Here is an 11,758-nt window from a genome sequence, read left to right on the forward strand (position 1 = left end):
GCTCCTCATCAGACTTGTTCTCCAGACCCCTCACCAGCCTCGTTGCCCTTCTCTGGACACGCTCCAGCACCTCGACGTCCTTCTTGTAGTGAGGGGCCCAAAACTGAACACAGTGTTCGAGGTGCGGCCTCACCAGGGCCAAGTACAGGGGCACGATCGCTTCCCTACTCCTGCTGGCCACACTATTTCTGATACAGGCCAGTACAGTATACAATATATATATATACACACAGTACAGTATACAGTCTTCTGTATATAGAAAACAGCTGAGGAACAGCATCTCCAACTGAAATATCACCCACACTGTTTTCTCTCCAGAATTATTTAATAAATGTAACTAATATCTGCAAACAGTTTGCAGGTCTCCTCACAACTTTGGGGTCAAATTGTTGCAAACTTCATGCAAGCATCAAACTATTATTTCTTAACTAAGAAAGGACCCTGGGTCTACTCTGGGATGGCTAATGGCCTGAGGTAGTCCTCAGGCACATGGCAGGCTTAGGTCCAAAACTCTCTCCTGCTCGTTTTTGGCATCGCCTTACCCAACAGGCTCTTCTGGAGCAAGTCTCTCATGATGTCTCCTGCTGTTCCTTCTGCATTAAAGAAGTAAAGTGCAGGGCACGGCTCAGAAAAGAGGAGTGGGCTTCAGCCACGTAGGTGTCTCCGTGTGAGCTAGGTGTCTGAACTCCCGTTTTCAACAGCGGGTAGGGGATTTCTGTGGCCACAAGGTAATCATCTAGTGATGTTTTAGGCACCCTTGTGTATAAGGCTTGACCAATACCACACCTCTTCACCCCACCCTGTGCAAATATCTTGAGTACCCCAGATAGCCGAGGGTTCACTAACAGCATCAAGTACCTATGTTCAGGCAGATGAAGCCTGCTGGGAAGAGCGAGGCAGGGCAGTCAGCAGAGTCAACTCAGCTCACCTTTACTGTGATGTGCACATGTGAGCTGCTGAATAGGTCTCTAGACCCCACATGCTGTACAACCTGTGGGCTCCACTGAGATATCTGCATATGGGAGCACAGGGCTGTCTGAGGTGGGCCAAGGACGAGAGGAAATGGCCTCAAGTTGTGCCAGGGGAGGTTTAGATTGGACGTGAGGAAAAATGTCTTTACTGAAAGAGTGGTTAAACATTGGACCAGGCTGCCCAGGGAAGGGGTTGAGTCCCCATCCCTGGAGGTATTTAAAAGACGAGTACATGAGGCACTTAGGGACATGGTTTAGTGGGTGGTGGTGTTGGGTCGACGGTTGGACTCGATGATCTTAGAGGTCTTTTCCAACCTTAATGATTCTATGATTCTATGATTCTATGATTCTATGATTCTATGATTCTATGATTCTATGATTCTATGATTCTATGATTCTATGATTCTATGATTCTATGATTCTATGATTCTATGATTCTATGATTCTATGATTCTATGATTCTATGATTCTATGATTCTATGATTCTATGATTCTATGATTCTATGATTCTATGATTCTATGATTCTATGATTCTATGATTCTATGATTCTATGATTCTATGATTCTATGATTCTATGATTCTATGATTCTATGATTCTATGATTCTATGATTCTATGATTCTATGATTCTATGATTCTATGATTCTATGATTCTATGATTCTATGATTCTATGATTCTATGATTCTATGATTCTATGATTCTATGATTCTATGATTCTATGATTCTATGATTCTATGATTCTATGATTCTATGATTCTATGATTCTATGATTCTATGATTCTATGATTCTATGATTCTATGATTCTATGATTCTATGATTCTATGATTCTATGATTCTATGATTCTATGATTCTATGATTCTATGATTCTATGATTCTATGATTCTATGATTCTATGATTCTATGATTCTATGATTCTATGATTCTATGATTCTATGATTCTATGATTCTATGATTCTATGATTCTATGATTCTATGATTCTATGATTCTATGATTCTATGATTCTATGATTCTATGATTCTATGATTCTATGATTCTATGATTCTATGATTCTATGATTCTATGATTCTATGATTCTATGATTCTATGATTCTATGATTCTATGATTCTATGATTCTATGATTCTATGATTCTATGATTCTATGATTCTATGATTCTATGATTCTATGATTCTATGATTCTATGATTCTATGATTCTATGATTCTATGATTCTATGATTCTATGATTCTATGATTCTATGATTCTATGATTCTATGATTCTATGATTCTATGATTCTATGATTCTATGATTCTATGATTCTATGATTCTATGATTCTATGATTCTATGATTCTATGATTCTATGATTCTATGATTCTATGATTCTATGATTCTATGATTCTATGATTCTATGATTCTATGATTCTATGATTCTATGATTCTATGATTCTATGATTCTATGATTCTATGATTCTATGATTCTATGATTCTATGATTCTATGATTCTATGATTCTATGATTCTATGATTCTATGATTCTATGATTCTATGATTCTATGATTCTATGATTCTATGATTCTATGATTCTATGATTCTATGATTCTATGATTCTATGATTCTATGATTCTATGGTACCCTGCTCTATGGTACCCTGCCAGGCTCCAGCTGCCCATCTCGGAGGTCTCAGCTGTCCCATAGGGTCTGTGTCCCACCTGCCCCCTTGAGATGATATCTCAGGTACACTAGGGCATCTCAGTGCACACAGGTGCCTACATCACGCTGTTGATCTCTGGAGAACATAATCCTACCCCAGCTCTTTCACTTTGCAGGTGGGGTTCTCTAAGCATGGGGGGACTGCGTAGTCCAGAAGCACTCTCTCTCCTGCCCAGCTTTCAATGGCAGTTCTCCTGAGACCTGGAAAACATTTCCTGATAGGATCTGCACCCAAACCAGTGACAATCTGTGGAAATAACTTTAAAGGAGTGTTTAATGCCACATTGTGCCATAGCTATCGATTAGTCTTCAGCAAGAAAGCTTACAGGACACAAGAGTGCTCCCTAAACTGATGCACCTGCTGATGGTGACCTTCAAAGCTTCCTGGCTCTCAGTCTTTATCATTCTATGATACGGGTTGAGTTTCATTTCCCATGGAGTCAGGAGTGCTGTTATACTCTGCACAACTGAAGACCTGCTCCTAAACACTATTTAAAATTCTTCCAGGCTCCAAAATAGTTCAGGCACTTTTGGACACTTTCCTTGAAATGACAGGATTGGTTCTCTAGTACCCTCCCAGATTTACTTTGAAAATGCTGGAAAATTAAGACGAGAAGAGCAATCAGAAGGTATGAGGAGGTCCTCGTGGCTGGAGCTTGGTCTCAGGCTCACGGAAGATACACAGAGAAAAAGGCTTTCATACACAGAGAGTGATAAGACATCCCTGTATTTGTATAAGCAGGCAACTGAAAATCTCAGAATAGCTCCATAAAATCCATAACCCCATAAAGCTGCCATAACTTATTAGCTCAAGTTTCACTTTTATTACATGACAGCAAAGGACTCTTGATGAATCTTTGAAAATCCCAGCTATAGAATGTGATGTAGGTAGTGAAAGGGGAAGGAGGGGTCCTAAGTGCAGGTAGGGTAGAAACATCTCTAGAAGCGCTTTTCCATGCCAGTGGTGTGTATGTGTGAAAAAAGTCTTTTCTCATTTCCAGGGGAATAAAGGTCTCTCTCACAGGACAGGGCAGCTTTGCAGCACCAGTTGGCTCTCTGAGATGGTGGTGGAAGAGGGGGAAGGAAAACCCCCTCTTTCGCAGGAGGAGAGGTCTATGCAGTGGATCAGCCCTGTAAAAATCCATCCACCTGCACTGGGTAGAGGGGAGGTCCACCTTGCCACGCCATTGCTTTAGGATACCTGGTAATTGCCACTAAGGACCCTGCTAATAACCCTTCTGTCAGATCAGGGACTCTGGAAAACCGTCTTCCCTTCTCAGCAGCAGATGATGAGGGGGGTACATAGGTACAAAGAGTCATGTACACGATGGGCTGGCAGGGGTGTCACAGAGCATCATCTTACAGACATATATGGGGATACTGATGGCAACTGCATGCACAACGTTGGATGTATGGGAGCAAGGAAAAAGGGTTTTCACCTCCCAACTCTCCTCCTGGGGCTTTGGCTTTGCTTTCTTTCAGCTCTTCTCTTTTCTTCTGCACCCTTGACCTTCTGAACCCAAATCTACCATCCTTCTAACTCATCCCCTAAACCACCAGAAACACAGCCCAAATCCTGTGCCCTGTACCTCCTCTACCCGCCTCTCTCCCCACCTACCATGCCGCATGCTTCCTACCTTGCAAGCCAAATCTGCCTTGGACCCTGATCTCCAGGCTGCAGTTAAAAGTACAGACCTTGTCAGTGGCTAGGTAACTATGTCTCCAGGATGCCGCCCTTGCTCATTTTGCGTTCAAACACCTTGGAAAATATCCAGATGGTTAGTTAACCCGTTCAGGTCAAGCCAGCACAGCCCACGGCTCATTTCCCATCTCCACTCTTACATCACGCAGAGCAAGCATCTGAATATTGAAGAACTAAGAAGAACTTAGACCTCAGAGGTAAAGTAACAGGTTATGAAGGAAAGCTGTGCAGATTAATTAAGGTTATTCTCACATGGTTTCAGTTTGAATGGGTTGTTATCTTATGGAAAACATATGCGTTAGTCAGAATGCATCAACGTGCACTTCTGCAGAGAGCTCATTTGGTTTCATAATGCATTTTAATAAAAGCATGTGGAAATTGCCAGAAAGTCTCCCCAGGGCTGAGTCAGTATGTCCCACTGTTCTCCCACGCGTCAATTCCTCAAATGCTCGTGCCTTACCCCAAGAACAAGGTGTTACAGCAGTCTGGAATTAACCGGCTTGGTTTGTGCTTGGGCTGCCAGGACTTCATTTCCATGAAACATACTGTATTATTAAAAATGCCATTTTTCTACTTAAAAAGTAAGATCTTGCCATCTTAGAAGTGATCAGCACTGCGGGTTCCTGTACCTATTGCCTGAAGCCATTGTTCGACCCCCGCGTGCTCATGCTGTTCTCTTAAACAGGATCAAATGCTTTAGGGATGCCCATAAACTAGAAATGAGTATTCGTCCACTCTCTGCTCCAGGGAGTCCTGAGGAAACGCTTTGTCACTTTTCTGGCTTTTCAAGGACAGTTTGACAAACAAAAAGGACTTTTTTTTTCCTTCAAAGCACCTTTCGCAGAACAAAATAGATTTCTTTGCTATGTCTATGGATGGAATGCCCATTACTCCGTATTGCTTTCTCTTGGGAACCAGTGTTGCATCACAGGACATACAGCAGGGTCATACATGAGGTGCAGATTATCAGTTTGCAGCTGTCATGAGCAGCACCCTCAGTTTTGCAGGTGTACAAAGAGCAGAGGACAAGCGAGATTCGTTATAGAGTTTTCATAAGGATCTGTCCGTACGGTGTTTGAATTGTGTTACAAACAGTCATACTGAAATGGTAGCTGACGGCACAGGCTCCCCTTCAGAGCAGAAGAAACCAGTGTCACTTACTTGAGCCTGTTTCTGTACGTGATATTTATTGATGTTGTTCTGACCCAGTGGCCTTGATATCAACAATATAAACCTTCCCCTTAGTCAATGTGCATTGTTCTCTGCCTTTCTGGTTTCTTTGTTAGCTTTTCATTTCAAATTTGCAGGCACCATTGAGTGTTCCGGGCAGCCATGTTGCAGGAGAGCTGTTTATGTCCATTTTCAGGCACTCCAGGGAAATGGATGAAACAAAGACCTTGACAAGAAAACTTCACTTGGCTCAGGTTCCCACTGAAGCCAAGGGGAGTATCTCAGCTCTCAGACAGGACCCAACATTGTACTTAGTCAGACTGGAGCAGGAACCCAGCTTTCTAATTCTGCAAAGTTATTTTTAAAATTGCAAAAAGTGAACCTGTTCTGTTTAATGATGGACTGGAAACATTTGCCTTTTTTTTCATGGGAAGTGAAGGACAAATACAACACCTCAAGTGTGTTAATAATCTGGTAGAGGAGGAGTGCTTGTCCAATAATCTTACATTCAAAATCCTTCTCTATCATTTCCAGCCGTTGCACAGACAATGTTCTCCCTGTCAGGCTATAAGGATTTATATGATCGCGATTCCCTTCAAATTATGATAAAAAAATTTATCTCAGAAAAAAACCTTTGGATTTGGAGTGAAATTCACTTTGGTAAAGGGTTTCCCTCCAGAGTCCCTGTTGCTTGGAGCAGGTCGGATCACCTCTCCTGACTCAGAGATAACCCTGTGATTGTTCAGGGAAAATGATGCACAGAGGTGTTCGCTAACAATTTTGGCCAAGGGTTACGCTATATGCATTGAAGTAAAAAACCTGTTTCCAGTCCTTCTTGCTCCCAGAAGCCCTATAAACACTGGAACTCTCTCACCACCTAGCAAAGAATTGCCATCTCTTTCTGCTTTGGTGCTTCTGCATTTCATTTGCTCTTGTTTATTCTCCTCCTCCTCCTCTCCCAGGTTATTCTAAGTAAGAGACATGTTTTATACGGATCACAGAAGAAATACTTACGCACGGGGAAAGCTCTGCCTCCTACCTAATGACCAGTTCTGCAGCTGACCTACAGCTGGGGCTGGAGAAAGTCACCAACCCTCCATATAATCAATAGCTTTCTCATGCTCAGTGTTGCAACGGTCACAGGAAAGGCCTGTTCCCAGTTCATCCAGTCTACCGGTAGGCAGGACGGCTGGAGACTTTTTTATGCATTTCCATGCGGGGTGTGAAAATGCAAACAACTGCAGAATTCTGAGCAGGGTTGTTTTAATCACTATTTTATTCATTAGTGTTATTAAGATGAATCACCCTTGATTTGGGATCTTCTGTTTTGTGGGTTTTGGTGGAGTTTGTCTCACATTAGATACATGCAAATTACAAGTGGGGTTCCCCTCACCCCACTTGAGATGTCTGCAGTTTAGAGCCTGCATTGGAGCCAGTCATGTAGCCAGTGTCACTTCTACAACGTGATATTCTGGCAGACTCACCCAGTACTTGCTTCTCTCCATTGACTATGAAGGAAATGCAGAAGACTAGCGCAGATGGAGGCATCTGTACTGTCAACCTCCAAAAGAGGAGGGGTGAAACCCATCCCAGCTGCCTAATATAACATCATCTTCTAGTTTTCCCTTGGAGTCAAGGGAGACACAAGGACTTCCAGAGACTTCAACCCTGTCTCGAGGTATGTGTCTGAGGCAGGTGAGATAGACAGCCTTTGGAAGATGGTTGTTTCTCTTTCTTAATCTGGGGAATAGAGATAAACCCTTTAGTGATCTTTCTGCCGTGGAGTAGATCTTGCTCATCTTGACTTCCACAGCAATATAAAATGCCCATATAATAGCATCCCTACCCACCTCACCCAGTTACATTAGCTAATTTAACAATAGCCTGAAAAATGTGCTCTATGGGTATCAATCCCACCAGGAGGTTCACCCCTTCTGATGGGGGCATGGGAAGCAATGTGTAGGTATTTACAAGTATTTCCAGAAGATGCCTACATTCCTGCTGCAATTGGTGGGGAAGTGTGCAGCAGTCATCAATACAGGATGAAAACTTTCTGATGAGGGCATGGGAAGCGATGTGTAGGTGTTTACAAGTATTTCCAGAAGATGCCTGCATTCCTGCTGCAATTGGTGGGGAAGCGTGCAGCAGTCATCAATACAGGATGAAAACCAGGTGACCCAATGGATTGACTTCTAAAGTTGCAGAGGGTCTGGCCATAGAAAAGCCCTCCAGTGCTGCAGCAAGCTCCTCAGACATGGGCCTGACAGCCATAGACATCTCCACTAGGCAGTTCTCACCTTGAAATCACCGTGATGGCTCCTGAGAAGTGTCTGCCAGATGAAATCATTGTAGCTACATGTCCTCCAGTAGGGTTATGCTGAAGAAGATGTAGATCCACCTGAGTGGCAGACAGCAATGAGGGAGAAGCTTCTACCATCACATGAAATGTCTGTTCTCTCCTTTCAGTAGACTCAGAAAACTATCAATCTTTCCGTGGGACTCACGTCTTTGAGAGCATGAGGAAGGGAGTATGCATGAGAAGGGAAGACATCTCTTTCATCTTGAATTTTTCAGTCAATGGGCCTGGGCTAGCTCTGAAGTAACCTGGGACGCTAAAATTATGGGAAACATTTGCTTCCCCCAAGCACTTATACAGATTTGCATTATGGCAATGTAAATGAGCAGAATTTGATTGCAGCTGGGGTGCAGCGCTCCTTGAACTAGCTGAAAACCAGACCTTATTTATGACATTGTAAGGGGTTGGAAAGGGGTGTTGGGGGAGAAATGGGGTGTTCTGCTGAGAAATTTGAAAATTTCAGTATTCTATCAAACTGATATCATACCGACATCAATATATTCTGCTTAAAAATAAAAATGAACACAGCAAAGCCAAGTGTCCAGAAATATCTCCTGCATCTCTTCAAGATATTTTATGGCCGTAGTCATGTATCAGCTATCTAACATGCAAATACACCCCTATGTGGAGACATCATCTGCTTTATTTGTCCAAATCGTTGAGCTGACTCGCACCTCCAGGCAGGATTCGGTTGCCTGAACATAATATCACTATAGATGTCCTGGAGATATCCAAGATATCTGCATGGGACAGAGGTCTACGGGATACTCAGATGCTTCTGGAGAGGCAACTATAGACCAGGCAGCACACCCCATAACACAACACTAGATGCCTGAACTTAGACAGCTGAATCCCTCCCATTATGTCATGCAGTTGGAAACTAAGCAAGTACCAGAGTGGGACAGATGAGGAGAGTTGCCACTGCGAGGTGGTCAACAGGGAGCAGGCAGCAGGTGAAGCTCCCCGTGACCACATCTCAGGCTGCACTTCTAGAAAACTGTGGGCTAATGGCAGGGGGAAGTCTACCAGAGACCAGTGGGACTGAATAGCCAAAAAAAATATGGGCTGTGGAGAAAGAACTGTATTTCCAGGAAGGAAACAAGCTGAATTTCCAGCCTGGCCTAGGGATGGAGGGTCCTTCACTGAGCAAAATGCACCTCCAGCCTGGCTTTGCAGCTTGTGGAGCCCATGAGCTAGTTCATGGCTCCCTCTTGCGGGAGGACATGCTGGCGGAGGAAGGGACAGCAAAGCCCTTCTTGTGGGCAGGGTTTGCTCACAAGGAAAAGTAGGTGCCTGCCTCTCTGCTCCATCTTCAGCATTGGTAATTCACAGAGTAAATACGTGACTATTATTAATATTTCTGGAGAGCAGGGATGGCTTTTAGTTGCAGACACCAAACTTTAGGGACTGGAGTGAGTTGTCCTCATTCAGGATAAGTGTATAATTATAAAGTTAACCTTTTTCTAACTTCATCTAATTTTATATAACTTTATAAAACTTTGTAACTATGGTAATAATGGGAGCTCTGCTGCCTAGGGCACAAGTAGGTAGCTTCCTTGTAGACACATTCAGGTGTCTGAAGAGGCATCCCACCCCAGGAGACCTTCCCCTACCACTTCATGCCTTGCTAATCAATGCTACCTCGTACAGTTGGAGAGCAGTAACCACACGATGCCAGTCATTTCTTTTAAAAATAAAATTCATCTTCAAAAGCTTGAAAATGAAGGATTTCAGAAAGTCTTCTGCTGAGATTTCTTCTTTCACAAGTGAAGAATGTTTCCATGTAGAAATGTACCCTACCGCTAGCCCAGGTGAGATTGCAGTGACTTACTCCCAAACAATTATCCACAAATAGAAATCTAATAAAGTTCAGCAGCGGTCTTTCTCTCCAAATGAATATTATCTCATGTATTTGTATACAGTACGTACATGTGGTGGACAAGTAGCTCATTGGCTATGCAATTCAAGCAAACTGCCTTAAGTGTAGCTTAATAACTATATCCACTGCAGAAGATAAATGCATTTATTAAACTATCACTTATGCCATTCCTCATTTGGGTGCTGTAGTTTTTATTTGCATTTATTAATCACTTTCTCATTTTTTATCCTCATTCCTCAAGGATTTTCTGAAATGGATCATTCTTAATAACAACAATGAATTCTGCTTTACATCACAAACTTGTACACTTATATTAAATAGTTTATTTTCTTTAAAAGGAAAGAGATATTAGTAACGGTGTCAGAGCTCTAAGATTTTTAACATGAGCTGTGGAGCAAGCAGGAACTGAGTGCAAAGATGTCAGAATTTGTGACACTAGGCAGAAGGTAGAGCAGTGAAGAACAATGTGGGATGAAATGGAGGTGGAGCAAAGCAAAGATAGGTTGAGCGGAAAAAAACATGCTCTGAAAGAGAAAGGGAAAGGGACAGGTGGAGGCGCAGCCACCCTGCCTCTATCCAGTCCTGCCGGAGGTCCAGATGAAATGGGACATTCGTGAACAAGGTGTAACAACAGCTGTTTTGAGAAAAATGCCTGATAGATTTCTGATAGAAAAATGTCTTATTGCTGGCAGAATACGTGACAAAGCGAGGGAATAAGCCAGAGCCAAGGCAATACCCAAGGTTGGTTACCCACCACTTGCAGGACACCAGGGCAGCCTGATTCCCATCACCTCCACCATGGCCAGGCTGTGGGCAGGATTAGGTCGAGTCAGGCAGGACTCAACCCTGCAGTCTCCTGGTGCATTGTCCATTACACCACTGGCCCCAGCCCCCTGTCCATATGGTGCCCCCACCATGTCCCTGCCCCAGCCAGCCTAGTACTCAGCAGACTTCCTCCAGCGTGCTGGGGTGGGCATGGAGTTGGAGAGGAAGAAGGAAAGTTTCATCTCCTCTCTGACACCTTTGTCTATGACAACCTTGTACTAACCACCCATGAGGAAAGGACTGGGCAGCCAGAGCTGGCAGTGAACCTTGCCTGTGTTGTTGGTGGACCTTGCCTGCACTGGTGAGATGTCTTGCCTTCCTTGCAGAAGGTCCAGCTGCCGTTCCCAGCCAAAATAGGGTTTGGTTACCAAACAGCCCATGGGCTGTCTGCTCTTAACACTGTCCATCACCATTTCTGGGTACGTACTCAGAGCCCACCTCAGGCTGTGCTGCAGGAGGGGACCTGGTCCCTTCCCTGTATTCTGCCCTCGGCCATCATCCTCCCACACAGCATCCCTGAGCCTGGCTCCTGCCCGCACTGACCCCGCAGATCACCCCATCCCACCATGCACGTTCATCCTCCAGCCTGGACTCCCCTCTGCAGCCAGGCCTTGGCCACCCTTCCCCTCCATGGCTGCAGCTAAGGGGTTCTTGGACACCCCTGAGGTGGCCCCCATGGAGAGGACATCCCCACCGCCTAGGCCGGGATCCGTGCCGCAGGGCTGCGTCCCTCCACCCTGACCTCGTGGCGCAAGGGCAGCGCGTCTGACTCCAGATCAGAAGGTTGTGTGTTCGAATCACATCGGGGTCAGCCTTGGGGCACCGCTCGCCACCCTCTGTATTGCCCCTGCTTTTCTGTGGGGCTGCTCTGCGCGAGAGGCAGGGCTCTGCAAGGCATTGGCCAACTATAGGGGGGCACCTCAGGAATGGTTGGGGGGAAACGTGATGCCCGGAGCTTTCTTTTCAGCCAGGTGCTGTGCTGGTTGGAGGTTATGGGTCTATGACCAGAGTGGAGGCCAATGCAGGGGCATGTTCTGGTGGGTGCCACAGTTTGCCTCATCAACAAGCCGAAGAAAGTGAAGTCTTCCTCAGAAAAGTGCAAGAAGCTTCATAACTGCATGCTCAGTCACTCGGGGGGGACCTGGACTTACCCTCAGGCAATA

At 44.4% G+C, this 11,758-nt stretch overlaps 1 non-coding gene across 1 annotated transcript; it reads left to right on the plus strand.

Moving 5' to 3' along the window:
- The first annotated feature begins 11,334 nt into the window (after positions 1-11,334).
- Positions 11,335-11,406, plus strand: TRNAW-CCA. Its single transcript has one exon. It is a non-coding gene; the product is annotated as a tRNA-Trp (tRNA).
- The last annotated feature ends 352 nt before the right edge of the window (positions 11,407-11,758 follow it).

The sequence above is a fragment of the Aptenodytes forsteri genome, unplaced genomic scaffold (genome assembly GCF_000699145.1).
Source record: "Aptenodytes forsteri isolate BGI_AS27 unplaced genomic scaffold, ASM69914v1 Scaffold57, whole genome shotgun sequence".
Lineage (NCBI taxonomy): Eukaryota > Metazoa > Chordata > Aves > Sphenisciformes > Spheniscidae > Aptenodytes > Aptenodytes forsteri.